The 18,790-nt window shown below is 48.5% G+C and overlaps 5 non-coding genes across 5 annotated transcripts; all 5 read left to right on the top strand.

Annotated features, from left to right (window-relative positions):
• Nucleotides 1–925: 925 nt before the first annotated feature.
• On the top strand, nucleotides 926–1,037 carry TRNAL-CAG (transfer RNA leucine (anticodon CAG)). Its single transcript has 2 exons — nucleotides 926–963; nucleotides 992–1,037. It is a non-coding gene; the product is annotated as a tRNA-Leu (tRNA).
• A 3,091-nt stretch (nucleotides 1,038–4,128) lies between these two features.
• TRNAV-CAC (transfer RNA valine (anticodon CAC)) lies at nucleotides 4,129–4,201 on the top strand. Its single transcript has one exon. It is a non-coding gene; the product is annotated as a tRNA-Val (tRNA).
• A 7,100-nt stretch (nucleotides 4,202–11,301) lies between these two features.
• Nucleotides 11,302–11,374, top strand: TRNAV-CAC (transfer RNA valine (anticodon CAC)). Its single transcript has one exon. It is a non-coding gene; the product is annotated as a tRNA-Val (tRNA).
• A 3,510-nt stretch (nucleotides 11,375–14,884) lies between these two features.
• TRNAV-CAC (transfer RNA valine (anticodon CAC)) lies at nucleotides 14,885–14,957 on the top strand. The gene has a single exon. It is a non-coding gene; the product is annotated as a tRNA-Val (tRNA).
• Nucleotides 14,958–18,474: 3,517 nt separating this feature from the next.
• TRNAV-CAC (transfer RNA valine (anticodon CAC)) lies at nucleotides 18,475–18,547 on the top strand. Its single transcript has one exon. It is a non-coding gene; the product is annotated as a tRNA-Val (tRNA).
• Nucleotides 18,548–18,790: the final 243 nt, after the last annotated feature.

Genomic DNA, 18,790 nt, shown 5'->3' with positions numbered 1-18,790 from the left:
CTTGCTTTGGGATGTAGTCTCCCACTCTCTGTCACCAACCCTCCGAGCAGGGTCGGAGCCGTTGCATTTCTGTGCCCAGGCTTGTTGGTCTAGGGGTATGATTCTCGCTTAGGGTGCGAGAGGTCCCAGGTTCAAATCCCGGACAAGCCCATTTTAGCGGAAAACAATCAAATCCTGCTCAAAATACACAACCCCTCAACATTTCTCATTCTACTCGAAGCATTGTTGCGCAAAACATATTTTTTGCCTCAGGCGAAAAATGGATTACAATGCCTTGGATTCCTTCCTGCTTGCTCTCAGTGCGCCCTGTGTGATGATTTCACAGGCTCTCCTTCCTGGCATTTAGGCATCAGATATTTGTCTGTCTCTGCCCGCAGCTGTGGGATTTTTCAGGACGTCTGAGTGTATGCATGCTGGCTGACACCGCTGCAATTTTCACACTTACCCCTCGCATTCCGAGCAACTGCTGATAAAGTATAGAGGAAATCGTGCAAACATATGAGGGGAACTGTGCTCCTTCAGTCAAACCAGCAAGCTTGTTTCTGTTGTGTAGTGGTTATCACGTTCACCTCACACGCGAAAGGTCCCTGGTTCGAGACCGGGCAGAAACACTTGGCAGCAGCAGCTTTTGTGTTTGCTCCCTAAAACCTCAGTCTCTCTCAATGCACACTTAGACAGAAATGACCTTTAAAAACTTGTGACCTGTGTAAAACGTGCTTTACTATTGCAGGACGCTAAAAAGTTATCTGCATCCCTCGGTGGTCGTGCATGTGCATTGTTTCTTGTTTCTTGTTCTGTTTTTTTTTTTTTTTCTTGGCCATGTTATATTGTGGGGCCTTTAAAGCTGTGACTTTGATAGGAACATTGCAAGCGGCAAAATCAACAAGTGCAGACTGAAGAGTCCGACCTGCACACTGTTTTGGCTGTCAGGATGGCCGAGTGGTCTAAGGCGCCAGACTCAGGAGAGCTTGATCTTCAGTGAAGCTGAGCCTTCTGGTCTCTTCATGGAGGCGTGGGTTCAAATCCCACTTTTGACAGGTGTATTTTCTTCCCTTAAATCTTGCTCTGCTTGCAGAGCCAGCTCCTCACACCACTATCTTTGGAAGCTGCTGTGGCATGTGAGGAGAAATCCACCAACCCATCGGCTGGGCCCTCAATCAAAATTCTGTGTATTACTGGAAGGGACGTCTCAGGCACACCTTCTGTTAGAGCTGCACTTTATGACAGTAACTACCATGCTGGTTTCTACTTAAGCAGTTGATTCTATCGTTTGAAGTGAGGCTCTCCTGCCACCTTTTGGGCAAAGAAGACACTGCCCCTGCAACAACACAGGCAGACAAGCTCAAACTAGGTTTCTTGGTTAGGTGGGCGGAGCATATTGGCAATGGTGCCTCCTCGTGACTTGCAATTTACATGAAGAAGACAGAGAGGCAGCTGGGAGTAGGCAGTACCCATGAACCCCTGAACACTGTCTTGCGACTAGCACACAATTCTGAAATGAGGCGGGGGAAAGGAGGTGATTTCCCCATCAAGGGCCATTCCGGGAAATCAGCCACCCTGCGTCTCCCAGGTGAGTGTTTCAGGCCTATGAGCCACTAATATAAATCTCGCCTGATCGAGCTTCATCGAGCGCTGATCGAGCAAGTGTGCTTGAATCCAAGAGGCATGCTCCTCTGGCTCAAGAGCTAGCAGGCCCTTCAGTGCTTCTGGTTGGGAAGTCTAAGGTGCAAGGGTCCATGACTTGCAGCGGGTTACAACTACCAGAAAGGGTCTGCTTTTCACATCAGTGCCCTAGTTCTGCTCACTGGCACAGGGCATTTTGACTACCTCTTGCCTTGCTAGAGACAAACAAAAAATCCTTGACAGAAAACATCAATTGCTATGGCACGCTTAGAGAGAGAGAGCCTCCAAATGGCCCTGCTTTTCGGAAAGACGCTTCAGAAGATGTTTCAAATGATTATGCAGCGGCAGTCTAGTTGGTATAGGGGTATGATTCTCGCTTCGGGTGTGAGAGGACCTCGGTTCAAATCCCAGACAAACCCCTACCTTTATAGGTTCAGTCTGTGTTTTAAACAGGAGTATTTCTGCTTTTCACTCTTGTAAGATGTCATGTTGCAATGCAATACATGCTTTATACTGGCGTCGAGACGGTTCAGCATCATGAAGGTATGCGAGATTTCTTTGCAACTGCTTTTCTGTGCTGGAGCAGCAGTGCTCGTAGGAACATTAAATGCACAGTGCTTCTCCATGGTAATTTCGGGTCCAGTTCTGAAATCACCTCTTGGAATGAAAGTGATCCCAGTTCCTTTCTTCCAAGGGAAGAGATCGTGTTCCGGAAGGCTCAGCTTTGAGCGTCATGAACATTGGCCCTCATCCTTGCATCCCAGTCCAATGCATAGCCACATAAAGCAAGCAGGTGTGTCTGTTTCCATAGTGTGGTGGTTCCAGTACAATGCATAGCCACATGAAGCAAGCCGGCAAGTGTGTCTGTTTGTCTAGTGTAGTGGTTATCATGCGCACCTCACATGCGAAAGGTCCCTGGTTCGAGACGCTGGGCTTTTTCACAGTATTTGCATTTCCTGCCTCACCTGACAGGCAAGCTGAGATAAAAGAGACTGTGTCTATCCCTCACCATCGTGAGGTACTACGCTCCTGGGGCATCTGTCACAGCTCACCAAGAGGAGTTGCGCCAGCTTACGGCAGTCAGTTGCTCACTGTTTGACCTTTGCAATGAAGCCTGAGCCTACAGCATTCAAGCCAGCCAAGGAAGGAAGGTACGAGAGCGAAAATAGCTTTCCTGCCCTCACCAAGAACACACACCTTGAGCAAATAAAGTGCCAGACTTACAAGGTCCTATCGCCAGCGGAGCATCACTTTTAGTGACGCCCCCGTGGCACTATGCACTGCGCGGTATTTACAAGATGGCGTTCAGCCACTTTTTGTGGCTTAACACCACCTTGTAAATACGGCCCCTTAGCACGCAGCGCGTTCCCTGGAAGGGGCGTGCAATGGGTGTTGTTGGGAGTGTGCCACAGCAACACCATAGCATTTTGATGCTGCTCCAGATTTAGGAGTTGGCGTAAATCTGCGTCAGCACCAAAATCCAACGCCATCCCAGGGGTGTCGTTAGAGTGGCGCACTGAGGAGAAATGTTTTCATTTCTCCTTGTTTTTGCTCTTTCTATGTGTGATGCATTCTGCAGCACACATAGAAGTAAGAGCAAATCACCATTGAAGATTTTTTTTTTGGGCAGGAAGGTGTCCCTTCCTGCACAAAAACAATTTCCCCCTCAACGCAGTCATCCTTGTACAATGGTGCAAGAACTGCTGCGTTGGCGCTCAGCAGCTAATTTAGAGCTGGCGCAGGGGGAAGCACAGGGGTGCGCTGTATTCTACTAAATACGGCGCTTCCCTGCATTTTGAAAATGACGGCGCGTGGGGCTTGCAAATTTGGCACAGCGTCGCGCTTAGTCATTTTCTTGTAAATCTGGGCCAAAATGTCTAAAGGATAGAGGCTTTTTATGTCATGTTCGATGAAGACCATGCAAATGACTCTAGTCGTACTGCAGAAGAGAGCACCATGTGCAGTTTCTTGCTTTGGGATGTAGTCTCCCACTCTCTGTCACCAACCCTCCGAGCAGGGTCGGAGCCGTTGCATTTCTGTGCCCAGGCTCGTTGGTCTAGGGGTATGATTCTCGCTTAGGGTGCGAGAGGTCCCAGGTTCAAATCCCGGACAAGCCCATTTTAGCGGAAAACAATCAAATCCTGCTCAAAATACACAACCCCTCAACATTTCTCATTCCACTCGAAGCATTGTTGCGCAAAACATATTTTTTGCCTCAGGCGAAAAATGGATTACAATGCCTTGGATTCCTTCCTGCTTGCTCTCAGTGCGCCCTGTGTGATGATTTCACAGGCTCTCCTTCCTGGCATTTAGGCATCAGATATTTGTCTGTCTCTGCCCGCAGCTGTGGGATTTTTCAGGACGTCTGAGTGTATGCATGCTGGCTGACACCGCTGCAATTTTCACACTTACCCCTCGCATTCCAAGCAACTGCTGATAAAGTATAGAGGAAATCGTGCAAACATATGAGGGGAACTGTGCTCCTTCAGTCAAACCAGCAAGCTTGTTTCTGTAGTGTAGTGGTTATCACGTTCGCCTCACACGCGAAAGGTCCCCGGTTCGAGACCGGGCAGAAACACTTGGCAGCAGCAGCTTTTGTGTTTGCTCCCTAAAACCTCAGGCTCTCTCAATGCACACTTAGACAGAAATGACCTTTAAAAACTTGTGACCTGTGTAAAACGTGCTTTAGTATTGCAGGACGCTAAAAAGTTATCTGCATCCCTCGGTGGTCGTGCATGTGCATTGTTTCTTGTTCTGTTTTTTTTTTTTTTTCTTGGCCATGTTATATTGTGGGGCCTTTAAAGCTGTGACTTTGATAGGAACATTGCAAGCGGCAAAATCAACAAGTGCAGACTGAAGAGTCCGACCTGCACACTGTTTTGGCTGTCAGGATGGCCGAGTGGTCTAAGGTGCCAGACTCAAGAGAGCTTGATCTTCAGTGAAGCTGAGCCTTCTGGTCTCTTCATGGAGGCGTGGGTTCAAATCCCACTTCTGACAGGTGTATTTTCTTCCCTTAAATCTTGCTCTGCTTGCAGAGCCAGCTCCTCACACCACTATCTTTGGAAGCTGCTGTGGCATGTGAGGAGAAATCCACCAACCCATCGGCTGGGCCCTCAATCAAAATTCTGTGTATTACTGGAAGGGGCGTCTCAGGCACACCTTCTGTTAGAGCTGCACTTTATGACAGTAACTACCATGCTGGTTTCTACTTAAGCAGTTGATTCTATTGTTTGAAGTGAGGCTCTCCTGCCACCTTTTGGGCAAAGAAGACACTGCCCCTGCAACAACACAGGCAGACAAGCTCAAACTAGGTTTCTTGGTTAGGTGGGCGGAGCATATTGGCAATGGTGCCTCCTCGTGACTTGCAATTTACATGAAGAAGACAGAGAGGCAGCTGGGAGTAGGCAGTACCCATGAACCCCTGAACACTGTCTTGCGACTAGCACACAATTCTGAAATGAGGCGGGGGAAAGGAGGTGATTTCCCCATCAAGGGCCATTCCGGGAAATCAGCCACCCTGCGTCTCCCAGGTGAGTGTTTCAGGCCTATGAGCCACTAATATAAATCTCGCCTGATCGAGCCTGATCGAGCGCTGATCGAGCAAGTGTGCTTGAATCCAAGAGGCATGCTCCTCTGGCTCAAGAGCTAGCAGGCCCTTCAGTGCTTCTGGTTGGGAAGTCTAAGGTGCAAGGGTCCATGACTTGCAGCGGGTTACAACTACCAGAAAGGGTCTGCTTTTCACATCAGTGCCCTAGTTCAGCTCACTGGCACAGGGCATTTTGACTACCTCTTGCCTTGCTAGAGACAAACAAAAAATCCTTGACAGAAAACATCAATTGCTATGGCACGCTTAAAGAGAGAGAGCCTCCAAATGGCCCTGCTTTTCGGAAAGACGCTTCAGAAGATGTTTCAAATGACTATGCAGCGGCAGTCTAGTTGGTATAGGGGTATGATTCTCGCTTCGAGTGTGAGAGGACCTCGGTTCAAATCCCAGACAAACCCCTACCTTTATAGGTTCAGTCTGTGTTTTAAACAGGAGTATTTATGCTTTTCACTCTTGTAAGATGTCATGTTGCAATGCAATACATGCTTTATACTGGCGTCGAGACGGTTCAGCATCATGAAGGTATGCGAGATTTCTTTGCAACTGCTTTTCTGTGCTGGAGCAGCAGTGCTCGTAGGAACATTAAATGCACAGTGCTTCTCCATGGTAATTTCGGGTCCAGTTCTGAAATCACCTCTTGGAATGAAAGTGATCCCAGTTCCTTTCTTCCAAGGGAAGAGATCGTGTTCCGGAAGGCTCAGCTTTGAGCGTCATGAACATTGGCCCTCATCCTTGCATCCCAGTCCAATGCATAGCCACATAAAGCAAGCAGGTGTGTCTGTTTCCATAGTGTGGTGGTTCCAGTACAATGCATAGCCACATGAAGCAAGCCGGCAAGTGTGTCTGTTTGTCTAGTGTAGTGGTTATCATGCGCACCTCACATGCGAAAGGTCCCTGGTTCGAGGCGCTGGGCTTTTTCACAGTATTTGCATTTCCTGCCTCACCTGACAGGCAAGCTGAGATAAAAGAGACTGTGTCTATCCCTCACCATCGTGAGGTACTACGCTCCTGGGGCATCTGTCACAGCTCACCAAGAGGAGTTGCGCCAGCTTACGGCAGTCAGTTGCTCACTGTTTGACCTTTGCAATGAAGCCTGAGCCTACTGCATTCAAGCCAGCCAAGGAAGGAAGGTACGAGAGCGAAAATAGCTTTCCTGCCCTCACCAAGAACACACACCTTGAGCAAATAAAGTGCCAGACTTACAAGGCCCTATCGCCACCGGAGCATCACTTTTAGTGACGCCCCGGTGGCACTATGCACTGCGCGGTATTTACAAGATGGCGTTCAGCCACTTTTTGTGGCTTAACACCACCTTATAAATACGGCCCCTTAGCACGCAGCGCGTTCCCTGGAAGGGGCGTGCAATGGGTGTTGTTGGGAGAGTGCCACAGCAACACCATAGCATTTTGATACTGCTCCAGATTTAGGAGTTGGCGTAAATCTGCGTCAGCACCAAAATCCAACGCCATCCCAGGGGTGTCGTTAGAGTGGCGCACTGAGGAGAAATGTTTTCATTTCTCCTTGTTTTTGCTCTTTCTATGTGTGATGCATTCTGCAGCACACATAGAAGTAAGAGCAAATCACCATTGAAGATTTTTTTTTTGGGCAGGAAGGTGTCCCTTCCTGCACAAAAACAATTTCCCCCTCAACGCAGTCATCCTTGTACCATGGTGCAAGAACGGCTGCGTTGGCGCTCAGCAGCTAATTTAGAGCTGGCGCAGGGGGAAGCACAGGGGTGCGCTGTATTCTACTAAATACGGCGCTTCCCTGCATTTTGAAAATGACGGCGCGTGGGGCTTGCAAATTTGGCACAGCGTCGCGCTTAGTCATTTTCTTGTAAATCTGGGCCAAAATGTCTAAAGGATAGAGGCTTTTTATGTCATGTTCGATGAAGACCATGCAAATGACTCTAGTCGTACTGCAGAAGAGAGCACCATGTGCAGTTTCTTGCTTTGGGATGTAGTCTCCCACTCTCTGTCACCAACCCTCCGAGCAGGGTCGGAGCCGTTGCATTTCTGTGCCCAGGCTCGTTGGTATAGGGGTATGATTCTCGCTTAGGGTGCGAGAGGTCCCAGGTTCAAATCCCGGACAAGCCCATTTTAGCGGAAAACAATCAAATCCTGCTCAAAATACACAACCCCTCAACATTTCTCATTCCACTCGAAGCATTGTTGCGCAAAACATATTTTTTGCCTCAGGCGAAAAATGGATTACAATGCCTTGGCTTCCTTCCTGCTTGCTCTCAGTGCGCCCTGTGTGATGATTTCACAGGCTCTCCTTCCTGGCATTTAGGCATCAGATATTTGTCTGTCTCTGCCCGCAGCTGTGGGATTTTTCAGGACGTCTGAGTGTATGCATGCTGGCTGACACCGCTGCAATTTTCACACTTACCCCTCGCATTCCGAGCAACTGCTGATAAAGTATAGAGGAAATCGTGCAAACATATGAGGGGAACTGTGCTCCTTCAGTCAAACCAGCAAGCTTGTTTCTGTTGTGTAGTGGTTATCACGTTCGCCTCACACGCGAAAGGTCCCTGGTTCGAGACAGGGCAGAAACACTTGGCAGCAGCAGCTTTTGTGTTTGCTCCCTAAAACCTCAGTCTCTCTCAATGCACACTTAGACAGAAATGACCTTTAAAAACTTGTGACCTGTGTAAAACGTGCTTTACTATTGCAGGACGCTAAAAAGTTATCTGCATCCCTCGGTGGTCGTGCATGTGCATTGTTTCTTGTTTCTTGTTCTGTTTTTTTTTTTTTTTCTTGGCCATGTTATATTGTGGGGCCTTTAAAGCTGTGACTTTGATAGGAACATTGCAAGCGGCAAAATCAACAAGTGCAGACTGAAGAGTCCGACCTGCACACTGTTTTGGCTGTCAGGATGGCCGAGTGGTCTAAGGCGCCAGACTCAAGAGAGCTTGATCTTCAGTGAAGCTGAGCCTTCTGGTCTCTTCATGGAGGCGTGGGTTCAAATCCCTCTTTTGACAGGTGTATTTTCATCCCTTAAATCTTGCTCTGCTTGCAGAGCCAGCTCCTCACACCACTATCTTTGGAAGCTGCTGTGGCATGTGAGGAGAAATCCACCAACCCATCGGCTGGGCCCTCAATCAAAATTCTGTGTATTACTGGAAGGGACGTCTCAGGCACACCTTCTGTTAGAGCTGCACTTTATGACAGTAACTACCATGCTGGTTTCTACTTAAGCAGTTGATTCTATCGTTTGAAGTGAGGCTCTCCTGCCACCTTTTGGGCAAAGAAGACACTGCCCCTGCAACAACACAGGCAGACAAGCTCAAACTAGGTTTCTTGGTTAGGTGGGCGGAGCATATTGGCAATGGTGCCTCCTCGTGACTTGCAATTTACATGAAGAAGACAGAGAGGCAGCTGGGAGTAGGCAGTACCCATGAACCCCTGAACACTGTCTTGCGACTAGCACACAATTCTGAAATGAGGCGGGGGAAAGGAGGTGATTTCCCCATCAAGGGCCATTCCGGGAAATCAGCCACCCTGCGTCTCCCAGGTGAGTGTTTCAGGCCTATGAGCCACTAATATAAATCTCGCCTGATCGAGCCTCATCGAGCGCTGATCGAGCAAGTGTGCTTGAATCCAAGAGGCATGCTCCTCTGGCTCAAGAGCTAGCAGGCCCTTCAGTGCTTCTGGTTGGGAAGTCTAAGGTGCAAGGGTCCATGACTTGCAGCGGGTTACAACTACCAGAAAGGGTCTGCTTTTCACATCAGTGCCCTAGTTCAGCTCACTGGCACAGGGCATTTTGACTACCTCTTGCCTTGCTAGAGACAAACAAAAAATCCTTGACAGAAAACATCAATTGCTATGGCACGCTTAGAGAGAGAGAGCCTCCAAATGGCCCTGCTTTTCGGAAAGACGCTTCAGAAGATGTTTCAAATGATTATGCAGCGGGAGTCTAGTTGGTATAGGGGTATGATTCTCGCTTCGGGTGTGAGAGGACCTCGGTTCAAATCCCAGACAAACCCCTACCTTTATAGGTTCAGTCTGTGTTTTAAACAGGAGTATTTCTGCTTTTCACTCTTGTAAGATGTCATGTTGCAATGCAATACATGCTTTATACTGGCGTCGAGACGGTTCAGCATCATGAAGGTATGCGAGATTTCTTTGCAACTGCTTTTCTGTGCTGGAGCAGCAGTGCTCGTAGGAACATTAAATGCACAGTGCTTCTCCATGGTAATTTCGGGTCCAGTTCTGAAATCACCTCTTGGAATGAAAGTGATCCCAGTTCCTTTCTTCCAAGGGAAGAGATCGTGTTCCGGAAGGCTCAGCTTTGAGCGTCATGAACATTGGCCCTCATCCTTGCATCCCAGTCCAATGCATAGCCACATAAAGCAAGCAGGTGTGTCTGTTTCCATAGTGTGGTGGTTCCAGTACAATGCATAGCCACATGAAGCAAGCCGGCAAGTGTGTCTGTTTATCTAGTGTAGTGGTTATCATGCGCACCTCACATGCGAAAGGTCCCTGGTTCGAGACGCTGGGCTTTTTCACAGTATTTGCATTTCCTGCCTCACCTGACAGGCAAGCTGAGATAAAAGAGACTGTGTCTATCCCTCACCATCGTGAGGTACTACGCTCCTGGGGCATCTGTCACAGCTCACCAAGAGGAGTTGCGCCAGCTTACGGCAGTCAGTTGCTCACTGTTTGACCTTTGCAATGAAGCCTGAGCCTACAGCATTCAAGCCAGCCAAGGAAGGAAGGTACGAGAGCGAAAATAGCTTTCCTGCCCTCACCAAGAACACACACCTTGAGCAAATAAAGTGCCAGACTTACAAGGTCCTATCGCCACCGGAGCATCACTTTTAGTGACGCCCCCGTGGCACTATGCACTGCGCGGTATTTACAAGATGGCGTTCAGCCACTTTTTGTGGCTTAACACCACCTTGTAAATACGGCCCCTTAGCACGCAGCGCGTTCCCTGGAAGGGGCGTGCAATGGGTGTTGTTGGGAGTGTGCCACAGCAACACCATAGCATTTTGATGCTGCTCCAGATTTAGGAGTTGGCGTAAATCTGCGTCAGCACCAAAATCCAACGCCATCCCAGGGGTGTCGTTAGAGTGGCGCACTGAGGAGAAATGTTTTCATTTCTCCTTGTTTTTGCTCTTTCTATGTGTGATGCATTCTGCAGCACACATAGAAGTAAGAGCAAATCACCATTGAAGATTTTTTTTTTGGGCAGGAAGGTGTCCCTTCCTGCACAAAAACAATTTCCCCCTCAACGCAGTCATCCTTGTACCATGGTGCAAGAACTGCTGCGTTGGCGCTCAGCAGCTAATTTAGAGCTGGCGCAGGGGGAAGCACAGGGGTGCGCTGTATTCTACTAAATACGGCGCTTCCCTGCATTTTGAAAATGACGGCGCGTGGGGCTTGCAAATTTGGCACAGCGTCGCGCTTAGTCATTTTCTTGTAAATCTGGGCCAAAATGTCTAAAGGATAGAGGCTTTTTATGTCATGTTCGATGAAGACCATGCAAATGACTCTAGTCGTACTGCAGAAGAGAGCACCATGTGCAGTTTCTTGCTTTGGGATGTAGTCTCCCACTCTCTGTCACCAACCCTCCGAGCAGGGTCGGAGCCGTTGCATTTCTGTGCCCAGGCTCGTTGGTCTAGGGGTATGATTCTCGCTTAGGGTGCGAGAGGTCCCAGGTTCAAATCCCGGACAAGCCCATTTTAGCGGAAAACAATCAAATCCTGCTCAAAATACACAACCCCTCAACATTTCTCATTCCACTCGAAGCATTGTTGCGCAAAACATATTTTTTGCCTCAGGCGAAAAATGGATTACAATGCCTTGGATTCCTTCCTGCTTGCTCTCAGTGCACCCTGTGTGATGATTTCACAGGCTCTCCTTCCTGGCATTTAGGCATCAGATATTTGTCTGTCTCTGCCCGCAGCTGTGGGATTTTTCAGGACGTCTGAGTGTATGCATGCTGGCTGACACCGCTGCAATTTTCACACTTACCCCTCGCATTCCAAGCAACTGCTGATAAAGTATAGAGGAAATCGTGCAAACATATGAGGGGAACTGTGCTCCTTCAGTCAAACCAGCAAGCTTGTTTCTGTAGTGTAGTGGTTATCACGTTCGCCTCACACGCGAAAGGTCCCCGGTTTGAGACCGGGCAGAAACACTTGACAGCAGCAGCTTTTGTGTTTGCTCCCTAAAACCTCAGGCTCTCTCAATGCACACTTAGACAGAAATGACCTTTAAAAACTTGTGACCTGTGTAAAACGTGCTTTACTATTGCAGGACGCTAAAAAGTTATCTGCATCCCTCGGTGGTCGTGCATGTGCATTGTTTCTTGTTCTGTTTTTTTTTTTTTTTCTTGGCCATGTTATATTGTGGGGCCTTTAAAGCTGTGACTTTGATAGGAACATTGCAAGCGGCAAAATCAACAAGTGCAGACTGAAGAGTCCGACCTGCACACTGTTTTGGCTGTCAGGATGGCCAAGTGGTCTAAGGTGCCAGACTCAAGAGAGCTTGATCTTCAGTGAAGCTGAGCCTTCTGGTCTCTTCATGGAGGCGTGGGTTCAAATCCCACTTCTGACAGGTGTATTTTCTTCCCTTAAATCTTGCTCTGCTTGCAGAGCCAGCTCCTCACACCACTATCTTTGGAAGCTGCTGTGGCATGTGAGGAGAAATCCACCAACCCATCGGCTGGGCCCTCAATCAAAATTCTGTGTATTACTGGAAGGGGCGTCTCAGGCACACCTTCTGTTAGAGCTGCACTTTATGACAGTAACTACCATGCTGGTTTCTACTTAAGCAGTTGATTCTATTGTTTGAAGTGAGGCTCTCCTGCCACCTTTTGGGCAAAGAAGACACTGCCCCTGCAACAACACAGGCAGACAAGCTCAAACTAGGTTTCTTGGTTAGGTGGGCGGAGCATATTGGCAATGGTGCCTCCTCGTGACTTGCAATTTACATGAAGAAGACAGAGAGGCAGCTGGGAATAGGCAGTACCCATGAACCCCTGAACACTGTCTTGCGACTAGCACACAATTCTGAAATGAGGCGGGGGAAAGGAGGTGATTTCCCCATCAAGGGCCATTCCGGGAAATCAGCCACCCTGCGTCTCCCAGGTGAGTGTTTCAGGCCTATGAGCCACTAATATAAATCTCGCCTGATCGAGCCTAATCGAGCGCTGATCGAGCAAGTGTGCTTGAATCCAAGAGGCATGCTCCTCTGGCTCAAGAGCTAGCAGGCCCTTCAGTGCTTCTGGTTGGGAAGTCTAAGGTGCAAGGGTCCATGACTTGCAGCGGGTTACAACTACCAGAAAGGGTCTGCTTTTCACATCAGTGCCCTAGTTCAGCTCACTGGCACAGGGCATTTTGACTACCTCTTGCCTTGCTAGAGACAAACAAAAAATCCTTGACAGAAAACATCAATTGCTATGGCACGCTTAGAGAGAGAGAGCCTCCAAATGGCCCTGCTTTTCGGAAAGACGCTTCAGAAGATGTTTCAAATGACTATGCAGCGGCAGTCTAGTTGGTATAGGGGTATGATTCTCGCTTCGGGTGTGAGAGGACCTCGGTTCAAATCCCAGACAAACCCCTACCTTTATAGGTTCAGTCTGTGTTTTAAACAGGAGTATTTATGCTTTTCACTCTTGTAAGATGTCATGTTGCAATGCAATACATGCTTTATACTGGCGTCGAGACGGTTCAGCATCATGAAGGTATGCGAGATTTCTTTGCAACTGCTTTTCTGTGCTGGAGCAGCAGTGCTCGTAGGAACATTAAATGCACAGTGCTTCTCCATGGTAATTTCGGGTCCAGTTCTGAAATCACCTCTTGGAATGAAAGTGATCCCAGTTCCTTTCTTCCAAGGGAAGAGATCGTGTTCCGGAAGGCTCAGCTTTGAGCGTCATGAACATTGGCCCTCATCCTTGCATCCCAGTCCAATGCATAGCCACATAAAGCAAGCAGGTGTGTCTGTTTCCATAGTGTGGTGGTTCCAGTACAATGCATAGCCACATGAAGCAAGCCGGCAAGTGTGTCTGTTTGTCTAGTGTAGTGGTTATCATGCGCACCTCACATGCGAAAGGTCCCTGGTTCGAGACGCTGGGCTTTTTCACAGTATTTGCATTTCCTGCCTCACCTGACAGGCAAGCTGAGATAAAAGAGACTGTGTCTATCCCTCACCATCGTGAGGTACTACGCTCCTGGGGCATCTGTCACAGCTCACCAAGAGGAGTTGCGCCAGCTTACGGCAGTCAGTTGCTCACTGTTTGACCTTTGCAATGAAGCCTGAGCCTACAGCATTCAAGCCAGCCAAGGAAGGAAGGTACGAGAGCGAAAATAGCTTTCCTGCCCTCACCAAGAACACACACCTTGAGCAAATAAAGTGCCAGACTTACAAGGCCCTATCGCCACCGGAGCATCACTTTTAGTGACGCCCCGGTGGCACTATGCACTGCGCGGTATTTACAAGATGGCGTTCAGCCACTTTTTGTGGCTTAACACCACCTTGTAAATACGGCCCCTTAGCACGCAGCGCGTTCCCTGGAAGGGGCGTGCAATGGGTGTTGTTGGGAGAGTGCCACAGCAACACCATAGCATTTTGATACTGCTCCAGATTTAGGAGTTGGCGTAAATCTGCGTCAGCACCAAAATCCAACGCCATCCCAGGGGTGTCGTTAGAGTGGCGCACTGAGGAGAAATGTTTTCATTTCTCCTTGTTTTTGCTCTTTCTATGTGTGATGCATTCTGCAGCACACATAGAAGTAAGAGCAAATCACCATTGAAGATTTTTTTTTTGGGCAGGAAGGTGTCCCTTCCTGCACAAAAACAATTTCCCCCTCAACGCAGTCATCCTTGTACCATGGTGCAAGAACGGCTGCGTTGGCGCTCAGCAGCTAATTTAGAGCTGGCGCAGGGGGAAGCACAGGGGTGCGCTGTATTCTACTAAATACGGCGCTTCCCTGCATTTTGAAAATGACGGCGCGTGGGGCTTGCAAATTTGGCACAGCGTCGCGCTTAGTCATTTTCTTGTAAATCTGGGCCAAAATGTCTAAAGGATAGAGGCTTTTTATGTCATGTTCGATGAAGACCATGCAAATGACTCTAGTCGTACTGCAGAAGAGAGCACCATGTGCAGTTTCTTGCTTTGGGATGTAGTCTCCCACTCTCTGTCACCAACCCTCCGAGCAGGGTCGGAGCCGTTGCATTTCTGTGCCCAGGCTCGTTGGTCTAGGGGTATGATTCTTGCTTAGGGTGCGAGAGGTCCCAGGTTCAAATCGCGGACAAGCCCATTTTAGCGGAAAACAATCAAATCCTGCTCAAAATACACAACCCCTCAACATTTCTCATTCCACTCGAAGCATTGTTGCGCAAAACATATTTTTTGCCTCAGGCGAAAAATGGATTACAATGCCTTGGCTTCCTTCCTGCTTGCTCTCAGTGCGCCCTGTGTGATGATTTCACAGGCTCTCCTTCCTGGCATTTAGGCATCAGATATTTGTCTGTCTCTGCCCGCAGCTGTGGGATTTTTCAGGACGTCTGAGTGTATGCATGCTGGCTGACACCGCTGCAATTTTCACACTTACCCCTCGCATTCCGAGCAACTGCTGATAAAGTATAGAGGAAATCGTGCAAACATATGAGGGGAACTGTGCTCCTTCAGTCAAACCAGCAAGCTTGTTTCTGTTGTGTAGTGGTTATCACGTTCGCCTCACACGCGAAAGGTCCCCGGTTCGAGACCGGGCAGAAACACTTGGCAGCAGCAGCTTTTGTGTTTGCTCCCTAAAACCTCAGTCTCTCTCAATGCACACTTAGACAGAAATGACCTTTAAAAACTTGTGACCAGTGTAAAACGTGCTTTACTATTGCAGGACGCTAAAAAGTTATCTGCATCCCTCGGTGGTCGTGCATGTGCATTGTTTCTTGTTTCTTGTTCTGTTTTTTTTTTTTTTTCTTGGCCATGTTATATTGTGGGGCCTTTAAAGCTGTGACTTTGATAGGAACATTGCAAGCGGCAAAATCAACAAGTGCAGACTGAAGAGTCCGACCTGCACACTGTTTTGGCTGTCAGGATGGCCGAGTGGTCTAAGGTGCCAGACTCAAGAGAGCTTGATCTTCAGTGAAGCTGAGCCTTCTGGTCTCTTCATGGAGGCGTGGGTTCAAATCCCACTTCTGACAGGTGTATTTTCTTCCCTTAAATCTTGCTCTGCTTGCAGAGCCAGCTCCTCACACCACTATCTTTGGAAGCTGCTGTGGCATGTGAGGAGAAATCCACCAACCCATCGGCTGGGCCCTCAATCAAAATTCTGTGTATTACTGGAAGGGACGTCTCAGGCACACCTTCTGTTAGAGCTGCACTTTATGACAGTAACTACCATGCTGGTTTCTACTTAAGCAGTTGATTCTATCGTTTGAAGTGAGGCTCTCCTGCCACCTTTTGGGCAAAGAAGACACTGCCCCTGCAACAACACAGGCAGACAAGCTCAAACTAGGTTTCTTGGTTAGGTGGGCGGAGCATATTGGCAATGGTGCCTCCTCGTGACTTGCAATTTACATGAAGAAGACAGAGAGGCAGCTGGGAGTAGGCAGTACCCATGAACCCCTGAACACTGTCTTGCGACTAGCACACAATTCTGAAATGAGGCGGGGGAAAGGAGGTGATTTCCCCATCAAGGGCCATTCCGGGAAATCAGCCACCCTGCGTCTCCCAGGTGAGTGTTTCAGGCCTATGAGCCACTAATATAAATCTCGCCTGATCGAGCCTCATCGAGCGCTGATCGAGCAAGTGTGCTTGAATTCAAGAGGCATGCTCCTCTGGCTCAAGAGCTAGCAGGCCCTTCAGTGCTTCTGGTTGGGAAGTCTAAGGTGCAAGGGTCCATGACTTGCAGCGGGTTACAACTACCAGAAAGGGTCTGCTTTTCACATCAGTGCCCTAGTTCAGCTCACTGGCACAGGGCATTTTGACTACCTCTTGCCTTGCTAGAGACAAACAAAAAATCCTTGACAGAAAACATCAATTGCTATGGCACGCTTAGAGAGAGAGAGCCTCCAAATGGCCCTGCTTTTCGGAAAGACGCTTCAGAAGATGTTTCAAATGATTATGCAGCGGCAGTCTAGTTGGTATAGGGGTATGATTCTCGCTTCGGGTGTGAGAGGACCTCGGTTCAAATCCTAGACAAACCCCTACCTTTATAGGTTCAGTCTGTGTTTTAAACAGGAGTATTTCTGCTTTTCACTCTTGTAAGATGTCATGTTGCAATGCAATACATGCTTTATACTGGCGTCGAGACGGTTCAGCATCATGAAGGTATGCGAGATTTCTTTGCAACTGCTTTTCTGTGCTGGAGCAGCAGTGCTCGTAGGAACATTAAATGCACAGTGCTTCTCCATGGTAATTTCGGGTCCAGTTCTGAAATCACCTCTTGGAATGAAAGTGATCCCAGTTCCTTTCTTCCAAGGGAAGAGATCGTGTTCCGGAAGGCTCAGCTTTGAGCGTCATGAACATTGGCCCTCATCCTTGCATCCCAGTCCAATGCATAGCCACATAAAGCAAGCAGGTGTGTCTGTTTCCATAGTGTGGTGGTTCCAGTACAATGCATAGCCACATGAAGCAAGCCGGCAAGTGTGTCTGTTTGTCTAGTGTAGTGGTTATCATGCGCACCTCACATGCGAAAGGTCCCTGGTTCGAGACGCTGGGCTTTTTCACAGTATTTGCATTTCCTGCCTCACCTGACAGGCAAGCTGAGATAAAAGAGACTGTGTCTATCCCTCACCATCGTGAGGTACTACGCTCCTGGGGCATCTGTCACAGCTCACCAAGAGGAGTTGCGCCAGCTTACAGCAGTCAGTTGCTCACTGTTTGACCTTTGCAATGAAGCCTGAGCCTACAGCATTCAAGCCAGCCAAGGAAGGAAGGTACGAGAGCGAAAATAGCTTTCCTGCCCTCACCAAGAACACACACCTTGAGCAAATAAAGTGCCAGACTTACAAGGTCCTATCGCCACCGGAGCATCACTTTTAGTGACGCCCCCGTGGCACTATGCACTGCGCGGTATTTACAAGATGGCGTTCAGCCACTTTTTGTGGCTTAACACCACCTTGTAAATACGGCCCCTTAGCACGCAGCGCGTTCCCTGGAAGGGGCGTGCAATGGGTGTTGTTGGGAGTGTGCCACAGCAACACCATAGCATTTTGATGCTGCTCCAGATTTAGGAGTTGGCGTAAATCTGCGTCAGCACCAAAATCCAACGCCATCCCAGGGGTGTCGTTAGAGTGGCGCACTGAGGAGAAATGTTTTCATTTCTCCTTGTTTTTGCTCTTTCTATGTGTGATGCATTCTGCAGCACACATAGAAGTAAGAGCAAATCACCATTGAAGATTTTTTTTTTGGGCAGGAAGGTGTCCCTTCCTGCACAAAAACAATTTCCCCCTCAACGCAGTCATCCTTGTACCATGGTGCAAGAACTGCTGCGTTGGCGCTCAGCAGCTAATTTAGAGCTGGCGCAGGGGGAAGCACAGGGGTGCGCTGTATTCTACTAAATACGGCGCTTCCCTGCATTTTGAAAATGACGGCGCGTGGGGCTTGCAAATTTGGCACAGCGTCGCGCTTAGTCATTTTCTTGTAAATCTGGGCCAAAATGTCTAAAGGATAGAGGCTTTTTATGTCATGTTCGATGAAGACCATGCAAATGACTCTAGTCGTACTGCAGAAGAGAGCACCATGTGCAGTTTCTTGCTTTGGGATGTAGTCTCCCACTCTCTGTCACCAACCCTCCGAGCAGGGTCGGAGCCGTTGCATTTCTGTGCCCAGGCTCGTTGGTCTAGGGGTATGATTCTCGCTTAGGGTGCGAGAGGTCCCAGGTTCAAATCCCGGACAAGCCCATTTTAGCGGAAAACAATCAAATCCTGCTCAAAATACACAACCCCTCAACATTTCTCATTCCACTCGAAGCATTGTTGCGCAAAACATATTTTTTGCCTCAGGTGAAAAATGGATTACAATGCCTTGGCTTCCTTCCTGCTTGCTCTCAGTGCGCCCTGTGTGATGATTTCACAGGCTCTCCTTCCTGGCATTTAGGCATCAGAAATTTGTCTGTCTCTGCCCGCAGCTGTGGGATTTTTCAGGACGTCTGAGTGTATGCATGCTGGCTGACACCGCTGCAATTTTCACACTTACCCCTCGCATTCCAAGCAACTGCTGATAAAGTATAGAGGAAATCGTGCAAACATATGAGGGGAACTGTGCTCCTTCAGTCAAACCAGCAAGCTTGTTTCTGTAGTGTAGTGGTTATCACGTTCGCCTCACACGCGAAAGGTCCCCGGTTCGAGACCGGGCAGAAACACTTGGCAGCAGCAGCTTTTGTGTTTGCTCCCTAAAACCTCAGGCTCTCTCAATGCACACTTAGACAGAAATGACCTTTAAAAACTTGTGACCTGTGTAAAACGTGCTTTACTATTGCAGGACGCTAAAAAGTTATCTGCATCCCTCGGTGGTCGTGCATGTGCATTGTTTCTTGTTCTGTTTTTTTTTTTTTTTCTTGGCCATGTTATATTGTGGGGCCTTTAAAGCTGTGACTTTGATAGGA

Source organism: Pleurodeles waltl, chromosome 10 (genome assembly GCF_031143425.1).
Source record: "Pleurodeles waltl isolate 20211129_DDA chromosome 10, aPleWal1.hap1.20221129, whole genome shotgun sequence".
Taxonomy (NCBI): Eukaryota; Metazoa; Chordata; class Amphibia; order Caudata; family Salamandridae; genus Pleurodeles; species Pleurodeles waltl.
Note: the sequence above shows the minus strand (reverse complement) of the source record. Positions and strands in the feature narration are given on the sequence as shown.